This window comes from Trichechus manatus, unplaced genomic scaffold (genome assembly GCF_000243295.1).
Source record: "Trichechus manatus latirostris isolate Lorelei unplaced genomic scaffold, TriManLat1.0 scaffold00010, whole genome shotgun sequence".
Lineage (NCBI taxonomy): Eukaryota > Metazoa > Chordata > Mammalia > Sirenia > Trichechidae > Trichechus > Trichechus manatus.
Genome location: NW_004443946.1, coordinates 30,832,778 through 30,847,245, shown reverse-complemented (window position 1 = coordinate 30,847,245; position 14,468 = coordinate 30,832,778).

The following is a 14,468-nucleotide window of genomic DNA, read 5'->3' as shown; positions in this document are numbered from 1 at the left end:
AGCGCCAGAGGGAAGATGTGCCAGCCTCCAGCAACCGTCCCCACCACCTCGCCACCACCCACACCATTTCCCAATCACTGAAACCCCAGGCTGCCGGCCAACGCGAGGGCCAAGGGTCCCAGGGCAAATTTCTCACGGAAGAGGGGGATGGCCCCCACCTCCTGTAAAGAGGTCAGGAATTGTGGCCCCAAAGGGTCATGTGCTCAGGGGCCACTCCAGGGAGCCCAGCGCAGGAGGAGGCCGCCTGACCTTGAACTGTCCCCATGATTTCTACCCCTACCTCCACCCCAGGTCCAGTCATCATTCAACTCACTCTGCTTTATTTTTCTGATTTGCATTTCTCGTTGCCTGGTGTTATGTGTTTGTTTATCGTCTCTTCCTCACCTCACTCCTTCTCCTTTATCACTATAATGCCAGCACCTACCACAATACCTGACATGCAGAAGACTCTCAATAAATGTAGTGGATGCTATGATAGTCATCCAGATCTCCGTTCAGTGAAGGACAGCCCTCAGCACTCAGTGCTTTCAGCCATGGCCTCAGCTGAAGAGACCTGCCTGGCCCAAGGTCACAGCTGGCCCAGTTTGGCTCACATCTTCGGACTGATGGAGGTCCACCCCAACTCAGGACAACTTGAATGACCAGTCTAGTCCTGGAGTGCCCAGTGGGGTCAGCTGAGGTGGTCAGTGGGCTTCTCCCTTTGCCCACTTTGGCATCTGCTTCCTGCTTTCCACAGGTCACTCCTTAGACATTCTGCAATATAAACTCAGTCTTAGAGTTGGCTTCTGTAGTGAAATGTGTTCCTTTATGCAGCCTTTTGCCTTGGTTCCTTGTAAAATCCACTTGAGAGATTCTTCCCCTAAGCCCTGAAGAGTTACCTTTGCCCTCGTTTTATACCCCATTTCTGGGGTAAGTTGTGAACAACTTGGTTTTGATACTTTTTGCCTGGCCCTGGGCTGCAGCCTGCCCTGTGATTGGTATGCACTTTGCAGGCATCGGTCTATGGCCGATGCAAATGAGGTGAGTTATAGCCTAATATGTAAATAAAGTATCTATGGCCTACTGAGAGGGGATTGGTCAGTTTGTGGTCCTGGCAGGCATGCCATGCCTTGGAATTGACAAGAAATTTGTGTATTTAAGCAGCCAGCCACACAGAGGTTTTACAGGCAGAAAGAAGCAAGAAGAAAAGAAGAAGAAAGGAGAAAAAGCAGAAAGAGAGGAGGCAAGGAAACCTTCTGAAAGAGCTGTAACACTGAAGACAACGAGAGGCCCAGAAGGGGCCCAGCGGCAGAGCAGGCAGTGACAGACAGCACGGTCAAGAGGAGGCCTGCACAGTTGAGAGGAGCTGAGAAAACTATCCTGCACTGAAGAAGGAAGACTTTGCCTACATACTTCCTGATCCTGATCCTGATCCTAATCCTGATCCTGAGCTGTAGCCTGTTGATCCTGATCCCAAGTCGTACCCTGTTCTTAATAAACCACTTAACTGTAAGTATGGTCTGTGAGTTCTGAGTGGTCATTGCAATGGATTGTTGAATTTAGAAGAAAAGTAGAGAATGCCATGAGAGGGATGGCTGGTGTGAGCACTGCTAAAAAGGTTGGAGAGTGGAGGTATGTCTGACCTTCACCTCATAGGGATCAGACTTGGGCTGATGTTGATTTGCATTATCCCCCCTGAAGTTAGGTTCTAACACTGACACTACTACTATTACCACCATTTCACAGCTTCCCAGGGAGCCAACCACAACAATAAAGATGTGTTGAATGAAAGGGAAAAAGAGAAAAGGGAAGAAAGAAAAGACTAACTTTTCCATTGCTCATCTTCCACGTTGAAAAAATACCTCACATCTGTCAATTTCTCTCCACATCCAATGTCTGCATCACCTCTGCAGCAGATGCTGTTGATGCCCACCCCAATCCTCTCAGCCCTCATCTGAGTTCACCTGTGGCTGTGATGGAGGATTGCTGAGATTGCTGGCAATTTCCCATCTCAAGCATTGGTCTCTCTGCTTCTCTGCCTGAGGGCTTTCTAGGGCACCACATTAGCTTGCCCAGCCTGAGTAAGGCAATCCAGAAGTGTTAGGGATTTGACATCCCCAGGGACACTCCTCAACCAATGGGAGCAGAAGTCAACAGATAAATACCCCAGCTTCTCCATCCCCTAGGAGGACAATGCTGAGGCATGTTCCACAAGGTTCCTCAGGGGGTTTCCAGTAGGATTAAGCCCCAGTGGCACACAGTGGTAACCAATTTATTAATCCACCCTTTATTGGCTTTTCTGTATTCCCTTCTCATTTCCCTCATTGCCTCACTTATGCTTCTCAAACTACTTGCACCCAAGTCCCTGTTACAGCGTCTGCTTTTGGGGGAATCCAAACTAAGACAACCACCTAACGGGCCGCTCTTCTTCTCCTTTTGTGCTTTGAGCCGCTGAAGGGCAGTACTGCGGGTACAATGGCCTTCTTTCAGCTTCTTTTATGCCACAGGGCTTTTACCTGTGTGACTCCATTTATTCTTTCATTCAACAACTATTTGCTGAGTGCCCACTGTTGGAGCACTGGGATGCAGCAGCAAACAAGTCAAAACTCCTTGTCCTCCCCGCAACATGTATACTTGCTTCTCTTGTCTCATTCCTACTTCCGCTTAGGTTTCAGCTTAAATGTCACATCCTCAAAGAGATACTTAGCTGCTCCACCCCCACCCATCTAACTCCACCCCCAATAACTTTCCTTACAGCCTGTTCCTGTTTCACTACCTTTATCATCAGATATGTCTCCTCCATTATCATGCTCACTCCATAAGCACAAGACTATGTCTGTTTTGCTCCTACTGTATTCCCTGCCTTTAGCACAGGGTATGGCACCTAGTAAGGGCTCAGTAAATATTGTCCAGGTGGATAAATGACCTAATGGCATCACTATCATGAGTGAACGATAAGAGGATAAATGAGAAACTCATCTTCATGGATGGACGAGGAGAGGAAGAAGAAAAGAAAAAAATCCATAGTAACCAGTTCTGGTGACCACAAATTCTGGCACCCTAGACCACCCTGGAAGGAGCCCTGGTGGAGCAATGGTTAGCACTCGGCTGCTAATCAAAAGATTGGCAGTTAGAACCCGTCAGCCATTCCATGGGAGAAAAGACATGGCTGTCTGCTCCCATAAACATTACAGCCTAGGAAACCCTATAGGGCAGTTCTACACTGTCCTACAGGGTCATTATGAGCTGGAATTGACTCAATGGCACAACAACAACAACAGGCCATCCTGGAGCAGCAAGAACGTCCCCGGGGCCTGGAGAGAGTGGCAAGTGGGAGAAACAGTGAGAGGCAGAAAGGGCAGGTCACCAAAATCAAGCCATATCCCCCTCCCTCACAATCCCCAAGTCACGGAATGTCAGAGATGAAAGAGACCTCCAAAACTATTTCACAGGTGAGAAAACCAGGTCCAGAGAGGTGCCGTGGCCTAGCAATGGCTCTGCAATTAGTGACAAGCCTCCAAAGTCTGAGCTCATTGCTCATTGTCCATTAAAATCTGGGCCTTGGGCTGCCCTGTTTCAAGGCATAGGCAAAGCTACCCATGCCTGCCTCTCTGGAGGTACACACTGCCCTCAACCATGCACAGCTTATTGTTCTGGTCAAGAGAGGTCTTCCAGGCTATGTATCAGCATTCGGTGATTAGTAGGATGGTTATGTTGTTGTTGTTGTTAGCTCCCATCAAGTCAGCCCCCAACTCATGGTGGACCCCATACACAACAAAATGCTGCCTGGTCCTGCACCATGCCTATGATCAGTTGTGGATAAAACTGTTGTGATCCATAGGGTTTTCATCGGCTGATATTCAGAAGTAGATTACCAGGCCTTTCTTCCTAGTTTGTCTTAGTCTGCAAGCTCCAGTGAAACCTATTCAGCATCATAGCAACACGACGCCTCCAGTGACAGTCAGGTGATGGCTCCACATGAGGTGCATTGGCTGGAAATCGAACCAGGTCTCCTGCATGGAGAACCACCCATGACTCCAGGATGATTAGACTCCCTCTCCTTATAGCCTGACACTTTCACCTTCCTTTTTCTCATCAAAGGACTGCCCTGAGGAGACCCTCCAGATTCCTGCTTTCTAGAACTCTGCTTTGAATTTCAACAACCTCCCTCAGGGTTAAAATCTTGCCTTATTCTAGCATGTTCAAGGCTCTTCAAAGGAGTTCAGTGCTCCTGACTGGACAGTGAAGGAGGGCCTCCCTGATTGACACTGGGTCTAGGCTCCATCCACTTATTTTGGTTTTTGTCCCAGATGTACTCCTTATCCCCGCTGGTTGGCAGGGCTTCCTACTTGGGAATGGCCCCAGTAACTGTGCATAACCTAGTAACTGTGCATGCAACCCGTTTTGCATATGGCATAGCCCAAGTAAGTAATTATGACTGGGGTATTATTAATAGTGGTAGCATTTCGGAATTATTATAGCACTTTACTTTCCTCCAGTGTTTTTAGACTTTATCAAAACCTGAGTATTCCCACAGGGTATGTCCCCTGACATAGGAACATCATCCATCATAAATGCAGCAGTCAGAAAGAAATTCTCTAACAAAATATGCCGAGACACATAGGAAGCCCTGGTCTGCGTTCAAGAAGGCCTCCAAACCCTACCTCCTTCATGAACTCTTCCTCCATCAGTAGGAGAGAATTCTCCCATCATATACCAGGGCTACGTAGAGCAGAGATGGGGATGATCAGTGTCAGAGATTGGTCCTCGGGTGGCTTATGAAAAAACTGAATCATTCATTCATTCCTTGAACCAATGTTGATTGAACACTTACTATGTACCAGGTGTAGTGCTCTGTGTTGGAGTTAAAGTGTTGATTCAAGTAAATTTAGTCCCTGCCTTCATAGAAATTATATTCTCAAAGATTATGATACATACCCACGACAAACAGATTCTATGGGAAACGTAACATTCCACAATGTTCATTCATTTATTCATTCGTTCAAATATTTAGTGAGTTTGGCTGTGTGCCAGGACATAGAGAAATCAGGCATGGTCCCTTGCCCTCCAAGACTTGCATTCAGGGGCTGAGGTGAATGCAAACTGGGCATAGTAAATTCTACAGAGTTGAGTCATGAGATATGTGCATGGAATGTTTGTGTGTACAATTATACAGCCATAAAAAACAGAAAAAACCATCAGATACAAAAACACACCAACCCATGCACCATACCTCCCAATAAACAATGCCCCAGCATTGACTTGAGGCGAGAAAAGTGAAATTAGTGGATGTTCAGTTTGTTTCAGTTCCTATTGGCCTCTCCTGGTGTGATCATTGCCTACCTCACCGCCATTTCTTACTGAAAACACACCTTTCTTAATCCAAGGTCCCTAAACTTAAGCCAGCTTCTTCCTCTGGTAATCAGCCAAAAAGCAGGTGTCTGTGTCATCACTGGCTGGGCTGCACTTCTTATGGGCTGTGATGTACTTTATAAATCAAGTGACCATACAATTTATCATCAAAACCGGGTTACTGTTGAGACTGAAGTGAGGAACGACCAATAATTACACCAGGAAAAGAGGCATAAACTGAGACTGTCCTGGGCAAGCTGGGAAATATTTCATCCCTGTTTATGGGTGACTTAAGGGGTTTTTCATTATTTTTTAATCTGAGTTTTTAAAAACAAACATATTGTATTTATTTTATTATATTGTATATATTGTATTATTATATTTAATATAGGGATATTTTCTAGTTTTAATTTTATTTATTTTAAAATAGATTACAATGTCACATGATTATTCAAAAGGAATACAGTGCAAAGTCTCCCTGCCATTTGTGTCCTCAGTCACCCAGTTGCCCCTAGAAGCAACCAATGTTACTAAATTCTTGTGGGTCCTTCCAGATTGTTTTGTGCATACACAATCATGTGTGCATGTGTAAACATATATGTGAGGTATATATATATGTATACCATCAGTTGCTGTCAAGTCAACTCCGACTCATAACAACCCCATGTATGTCACAGTACAATTGTGCTCCATAGAATTTTTACTGGCTGACTTTTTTCAGAACTAAATTGCCAGGCCTTTCTTCCAGAGTGCCTCTGAGTAGGCTCAAACCTCCAGTCTTTAGGTTAGCAGCCAAGCATGTTAACCATTTGTACCAACCAGGAACTGTGTGTGTGTGTATATACCTACACACACATAGAAATAATAGCACAAGATTCATACTGTTCTTCACTTAGTCTTTTCTCTTAATGATATACCTTACAGATCATTTCATATCAATTTAACAAGCTTCCTCCTAATATAAAGTGCATCCTATTTCACTGTATGGATGTACATAATTTACTTAACCAGTCCCCACTGATAGACGTATAGATTATTTCCCAGTGAATGACCTTGGCCATACAGCATTTTGTATATGTGCCAGTATGTCTGTAGGACAAATTCCTTGGAGTGGAATAACTGAGTCTAAGGGCATATTCATATATCAGTTAAGATTCCATTTGGTTGCCTATAACAGAAAAGGCCAAATAACAGTCACTTAAACAAGATAGTTATTTCTCCTTGAAACTAAAGGAGACTGGAAGTGGGCTATCCAGAACTGGCTTAGGGGCTCCCCAGTGGCATGAGGGACCAGGCTTCTTTCTTTCTGCTCTGTCATCCTCTATCTAGGAGCCCCGGCAGTGTAGTGGTTTAAGCACTTGGCTGCTAACCAAAAAGTCAGCGGTTTGAACCCACAAGCCACTCTGTAGGAGAAAGATGTGGCAGTCTGCTTCCGTAAAGATTACAGCTTTGGAAACCCTACAGGGCAATTCTACTCTCTCCTGTAGGGTCACTATGAGTTGGAATTGACTTGACTGCACAAGTTAAAGCTTATACAATTGCAGATGCCTTCTTTAAGTAAAAGAATACAAAATTACAACATTTATTTAGAATGAGAAAACAATCACAATATATTACAAATTTTAAAAAGCTGAAAATAACATAAACATCACAAAATCCAGGAAAAAATATTATTATATTTTTATTATTCATCTGCCCAACATAGCTCTATAATAGGTTTTTCATATATATACATATTTTGGCTACATGGCCTTTGATCACTTTTCATAGGACAAGATTTTGTAATATCATCTTTTGGAGAATAAATAGAAAGATAATTACATTTTTCTTTAACATAGCTATAACACAAATACCACAAGTGGGTGGCTTTAAATAACAGAAATTTATTTTCTCACAGTTTTAGAGGTTAAAAGTCCAACAGGGTCTCACCATGTTGACTCCATCCTTGTTGGTAGCCCTGGGTGTTCCTGGGTTCCTTGGCTGGTAGATAATCCTCACGTGTCATCTGTCTTCACCCGTGTGTATCTCTGTCTATTCTATTCTATTCTTTCTGTAACTCAGAAATGCTTAGGTTTAGGACCACTCTACTCTGATGTCTTCGTTAACGTAACAAAAGAAAACCGTATTTCCAAACAGGAGCATATTGACAGGTACAGGGGTTAGGACTTCAACACATATTCTGAGGGGACACAATTCACTCCATAACTGTGCCTGCTAGTCAGGCTTTTCTGATAGAATCATTAGCTCTAAGAAGGTTGATTAGAAATAGGGATGTGGAAAGGAGGAGTTATTGAGAAGTTTGGGTAGCTGAAATGCTGTCTTTATAGGTTGGCACTGCACATGTTTGAGGTGTATTTGTAACCAGGGTTATTTTCCTTTTTCTATTGTAAGTATTATACCAGTGAGCAACAATAGAAACTCCACAATATGTCAGGGGAGAAGCTGGGAATAAAATATAATTCCTGAAAAACCTAGACTGTAAAAGCCATGATCCTAAAAAGGAAAAGTTTTTATGCATGTACATAGATCTATAAATAAGTTGAAGCACGTGTTTATTTATACATTCACCTGGCCACACTCCTGGGCTTATGTGTGCATGCCTATACACACATTCACGTTTGTATCTAAGAGTACATGTATATCTATATATACCCACAGGAGTGGCCAGATAGATATTTATGTACTGGAGCCTGGCTCTTTAAAATGGAGGATAATGACACTGAAAATTATTCTAAGCTTTTCAAAGACATAAATGACCAGACTGCCTCCTGACTCCTGAATTACATTACCCAGAAAGAACTTAATAGCATGTTATTATCGCTTCTACTCACTGACAGGATTTTGGGGCTGAAAAGACAAACAAGGAGTGTGTTCGTAATCACCAGCACAGTCACCTCTGCCGAGCCGCGACCGCTGCTAATTCCAGGTAAGTGCTGCAGGGTGGAAGAAAGCCTGGGGCTGGTAATGTGACTTGGTGCTTGGTAATTGTCGCCAGTTCAGTTGGGCTGTCACCATCTGAGAGGGGTCTCCAGGGAGCTCATGGAGGCAACAGAGAGTCCCATGGGGTGAAGGGAAGAGGTGAGAGACTGCATTATGGGAGCCAAAATAGAATTTCTCAGTTCAGCTGAGATAATGTAGGTGAAATTCCTTGTAAATGGTAAAGGGCTCTACAAATGTGACTGTGAATGGGAGGATATTATTAATGGGTCCTGTTTGGGTTCACGGGGCCACTGTGTACAGCTGTACAGGCTGTGTACTGCTCAACTCGTGAGAATGCCATTGAGTCTGTGTGAATAGTGCCCCCTGGAGTTGGGCTTTGTGGCAGATGTGTTGGTTGAAATGGAGCCCACTCGGCTGATAAAGACCAGTATGGGGGCTGATAATCTTCTCCTGGACAGTGATGGACTATCCAGAGGGGTGGTCAGCAATTCTGACAACATGCCAGTGCTCTGGGGAATTTGCTTCTGGGGAATTTAAAAGCAATTCCAAATAAGATCTTTGAGAGTAGAAGCCACATCTTATTCACTTAGTATCCTGAGTTTTGCAATATGTCTAGTATATTATAAATGTTCAGAAAACTTTTGTTGAGTAAAGGAATGGATGGATATTGAATGAATGAATGATGGAGACTCACTGAGTTCAGCTCCTGGGAAGAACTGGATTGTCTGGTGCAAAGAGCATGTTTAGCTCAGCAGGTACAACTGCATGCTCTGCTCCATGTCTCCTTCTCCATGACTCTGGGGTTATGACAAGCTTTTGATGAAGGGCCATTGGCATGCCATGAGTTAGCAAGGGTTTGTTCATGATTTATGATGTGCCTCATCTGACGCTATGTGCTGTGGGCCTGTGTGTTGGTGATGGCGGAGAGGTCAGTAAACAAGCAAACAGAAGCATAGGTCACGGTCCCTGCTACTAAAGAATTTACAAGTTAGTCAGAAGTAAGTTCATGAAAAAATGAAATAATGTTATCAGGTGACATTAGACCAAATACCACTGAATAGCAAAGATTGAAAATGTTATAGGGGTTCATGGCAGAAAGCACAGGCTTTTTGATGTACGGTCATGAGAGAGTGACTATGTGTTCCAAGCCTCTGTTTCTCAGTCTGTATGACTGAGATAATCTTTCCTACCTTGCATGGTCTTAAACAGCGGGTTAAAACAGATAATATATTTAAAGTGCCTAGCACAGTACTGGCACATGATAGAAGTTTCCAGAATGTTGGTTCCTTTATAAAGGCTCTTTCAGTCACAAGTGTCAGAATCCCAGCTGAGCCCAACATAAGTAAAAAAAGGGAATTTATCGGTTCATATAACCCCAAAGTGAAGCAATACGTAAGGCAGAGCAAGATCCAGGAGCGCAAATAATATCATCCTGTTCCCCCTCTATTTCTTCTTCTCATACAAGCTTTCTCTACTTGGGGTAAGAATAGCTACCGGGAACCTTAGTCCAGCTCAGCCCCAGAATGAAGAGAGCCTCTTCCCAGGAACTTGGGGGAAGAAAGTCTCAGGGAGGACTCTGATTGGTCCAACTAGGCTCATCCCTTAACCAATCACGTGGCCAGAGAAATGAAATGATCTGATTGGAGAAGCCTAAGTTGTGTTCTCACTCCTGTGTTGATGATGAAGGTAAACAGGATTAACTCCACCCAAACCACATGGAATGAGTTTCCAAGTGGAAAAAGGCTACTTATTTCTTCTGTATATTCAGAAGAAATAAAGACTGAAATGGTGGACGTTTCTAGAAAAATGGGAGAGTTAGTATTTCTAAGTATTCTAAGACAGAAGAAGAATTGATGTCTTTGAATTATGGAATTGGCAAAGAATATTGAATATACTATAGACTGCCAGAACAATGAATAAATCTGTCTTGGAAGAAATACAGCCAGAATGCTCCAAAGAAGCCAGGATGGCAAGGCTTCGTTTCATGCACTTTGGACATGTTATCAGGAGGTATCAGTCCCTGGAGAAGGACATCATGCTTGGTAAAGTAGAGGATCAGCAAAAAAAGAGGAAGCCCCTCAATGAGACGGATTGACACAGTGGCTGCAACAATGGGCTCAAACATAGCAATGATTGTGAGGATGGTGCACGACTCGGCAGTGTTTTGTTGTGTTGTACATAGGGTCACTATGAGTCAGAACCCACTCGACGGCACCTAACAACAACGGTATTTCTATTATTTCGATGAGCTTACTATGCAAACACAGTGTGTCTGTGTGTAAATTCCCTAGGTAGCTGGACTCAGACAGTCCAGCCGGTAAGCGAGGTAAGCAAGTCAAGACTTTGCGACCCCTGGTGAGCAGGCACAGTGCTGCAGTTATTCTCTGCAAAGTGGAAAGAAAAAAAGTCCATCTGAGTGCTGTCACGGGGGTGGGAGGGCGGGAGGGGAGGTCACAGCTGCGCGGGAGTGGCCTTGGTTTGAAGGGAAACAGAGGCATGGAAGGAGAAAGGAAGGTTTTCACCTATAACACAATAAAATTTTTAAAAAAGAGCGAGAAGGGAAGGAAGTGATGAGCCTGCCTCGCTGACATTCTTGTACTCTGTACCTAACAGCCCGTTCTGAAGGGCGCCGGGGGAGAGGCTCCAGTGTCAAGGTGTTCCTCCGTGTGGCTATTCTGGACAAGCAGCCCAGACAGGTACATTCTGGTGCTCAGAGCAGTGAGAAGCAGCCTCTCCTTGAGGAGCCAGGGCAGCCAACGATGACCATGACCCGCCTGGGAGGGGGCCGGCCCAGGTGCCCGCACAGCAACCAGCAAGGCCCGGCCGGCTGCTCCCCGAGACACAGCAAATCCTCCTTCTCTATTACTGTTTTATTTTCTCTTCTTGAAAATAAAAAGGGAGGGAGGGCTGTTTACTTAACATCCTGTAACTGTGGCCTTGAGTAACCAAACATTTAATGTCAGAGGCAGAGAAGGAGGGAAGGGGGAGAGAGGGAGAAAGAGAGAGAAATCAAGCAGTGGCGTAATATTTGCCATCATGATCATCATTTTAAATCATTTATCATGCATCTGTTTGTATGGTGCATAATATTTTTCTAATTTCTATTTAGGACACAGGAGTTAAGAGAGCAGGCTCCAGAGAGATTGTACAGGTTCATATCCTGACTCTGACTATTCCTTGGGGTATGTAATTATCCTCTCTGTGCCTCAGTTTCCTCCTGAGTTTCACATGATGTGGTGAAAAACATGTGAAATTGTGCACTGCAGATTAGGAAGTGTCCTAGGCTGGGTTCTCTAGAGAAGTAAAACCAGTGAAGCATATGTATATATACACACAGAAAGAGAGAGACAGAGAGATTTATATCAAGGAAATGGCTCATGCAGTTATAAGGCTGTAAAGTCCCAAGTCTGTGTGTCAGGCATTAGGCTAGAGGCTTCTTCTGACTCATGTAGGTGCAGGGGCTGATGAACCTAAGATCAACAGGTAGGTGGCAGACTGCTGGCTCAAGTCCCAAGAACCAGAGGTCAGATGATGATGAGCCAAATGCAGGATCCAGAGCAGAGCAAAGGCCAGTGAGTCTTGCCAGAAAGTCCATATATATTGGGTGCAGGCCACACTCCCAAGGAAACTCCCTTTCAGCTGATTGGCTGCTCACAGCAGATCTCATCATGGAGGTGATTACATTATATCAGATCTCATCATGGAGATGATTACATAATTACATAACTGCCAAACTACATCATAACTGCCAAACCACTTACAATTATGGCCCAGCCAAGCTGATGCACAATCTTAACCATCACAGGAAGTAAGCACAAGTAAGCCTGCGCTTACCTTGCTCACTGGGTCATCCGTCCCTGTCAGGGATTGTAACTATGAAAAGAGGCTTTGATTCTGTAGGAAGGTGCTGTGGGGTAGTGAGAGAGAGAGATGCCAGCCATACCTAGAAGCAGAATCTTTGATATGGTTAAAAAACATGAAATTGTTCACTACAGATGATCTGGTAAGCAAGGTGAGCACTGTGCTTACCTTACCTATTGGATAATCTGTCCCTACATGTCACAAACTGTTTATACAGAGGGACTGGACAGCTGCTAGGAGTTGAGGACCCCAATCCTATAACTGAAATGAACTCATTTCTGCCAACAAATGAATGAACTGGAAAGAGCACCCCAAGCTCCAGATGAGAACACAGCCCGGGTGACACTGTGTTCAGCCCTGATTGCAGGCTCGTGAGCCCCTGAGCAGAGGACGCAGCTAAGTTGTGCCAGGACTCCCAACCCACAGAAACTCTGTGCTGTTTTAAGCGGCTGAATTTGTGTTCATTTGTTGCATAGCAATAGAAAACTAATATACTGGCCATATCTGTTTAAAACTTGTTGACTTCTATTTAAAGGTTGTGTGTGAGAGGAAATATGCTTAAAAACATGACCCCATTTTTTTTTTTTATTGCAGTTGAAAACATTATCACTCATTCAACAAATAAATTTATTGAGTACCTACTTAATTATGTGGAGTCCCTGGGTGGTACAAACGGTTAACATGCTACCCTGCTAACTGAAAAGTTAGAGGTTTGAGTCCACGCAGACACACCTCGTATGAAAGGTCTGGCATTCTACTTCTGAAAAATCAGCCACTGAAAACCCTATGGAGCACAGTTCTACTCCGACACACATGGTGTTGCCATGAGTTGGAATTGATGGTAACCGTTTTTTCGTTTGTTTTGCTTACTATGTACAAGGCAGTGGACCGGGAATTTAATCAGAATCATAAACAAAACTAGAAAATTGTTATTGCCACTACCTAAGAGAATTAAAGGGAAAATGTTTAATGTTGAAATAAAAGCTCTCCTGAATCAAACCATTCTTATTATAACTTATGCTTGTCAAGGGTTAGGGTTTCTTTGTGATGGTAAGTGAATAATAGTAGTAATAATAATAGCTGATATTATTAGGTGCTTAGTATGTGGCAAGGAATACACTAAACATTTTATGTGCCTCTTCTAATTTAATCCTCAAAACAACACTAAGATGTAGGAAATCAATACCATTATTCTTCTTGTTTTATACAGGAAGATATAGAGGGAATAGAGAGGGCAGTTGACTTGCCCAAGGACACATACAACTGGTAGAAGGCAGAGTCAGAATTTTAACCCCGGTCTACCCAGTAAATTCCATGCAAACATTTGTTGAACTATGTGCAAGTTCCTGTACTAAGTACTGTGGGGGAATCAGAGAGGAATTAAGACATGGGACCTAACCTCTTGGGGCTCCCAGTCTAATGCGAGACAGAAGCACACAAATAACTATACACAGGGAATGAAGTAAATACTCTTAAAGGAATCCCAAGAATTACAGCCATTTAGAGGAGAGCAGAGTCATATTGTTGAGGGGAGGGAGGTGTAGAGGAGGACAGAGATCAGGAATGGCTTTAGGAAGCTGATGGGATCTGAGATGAGCCTTGAATGGTCGATAAGACATGAACAGGCAGTGACTGGGGATAAGGAGGCCATGGCAGAGGAAGCAGCGTAAGTAAATTCTTGGAAGGAGGACTAGGCAAAGCAGCTTTTGAAACGTGTATCTCTAGAAGAGAAAGGGCAAAAGAAAGGGAAAGAGATCTTTTGGCACTTGGACGCTCTCACAAGCCAAAATAGAACCAAAAACTCTGAAGTATTTCATTGTAGATTCTTTAGCAAATGAAGACTTGGTATATTTATGGCACATACACTATAGGCGATAAGAATTCCCCACCCTCAGCCACATTTACTTTCTTACCTCCCTCTTCCCCATCTCACTCCGCTGTCTTGAACAAGGAACCAGGCTTTTCTTTGCTTATTACCTCAGGGAAGAGATGAGACTGTAGAAAAAGGAGTGGGGGTGGGGGTCTCTTATTGGCTTTTGATTTCAAAAGCTAGCTATTTGGATCTTCCTTAAAGGAATGGAATAGATTCACAAAATAAACAAAGGATTTGGGAGAAAATATTATGAGTAAGAGCAAGATTCCCTCCTCCCCCTGAACCCTCCACAACTTTAAAAATATATAAATATATATGTGTGTGTGTACCTGCATATACATACACACACACACACACATACATATGTTGCTATTGTGTGCCATCGAGTCGATTCTGACTCATAGAGACCCTACAGGTCAGAGTAGAACTGCCCCATAGGGTTTCCAAGGCTGTGATCTTTATG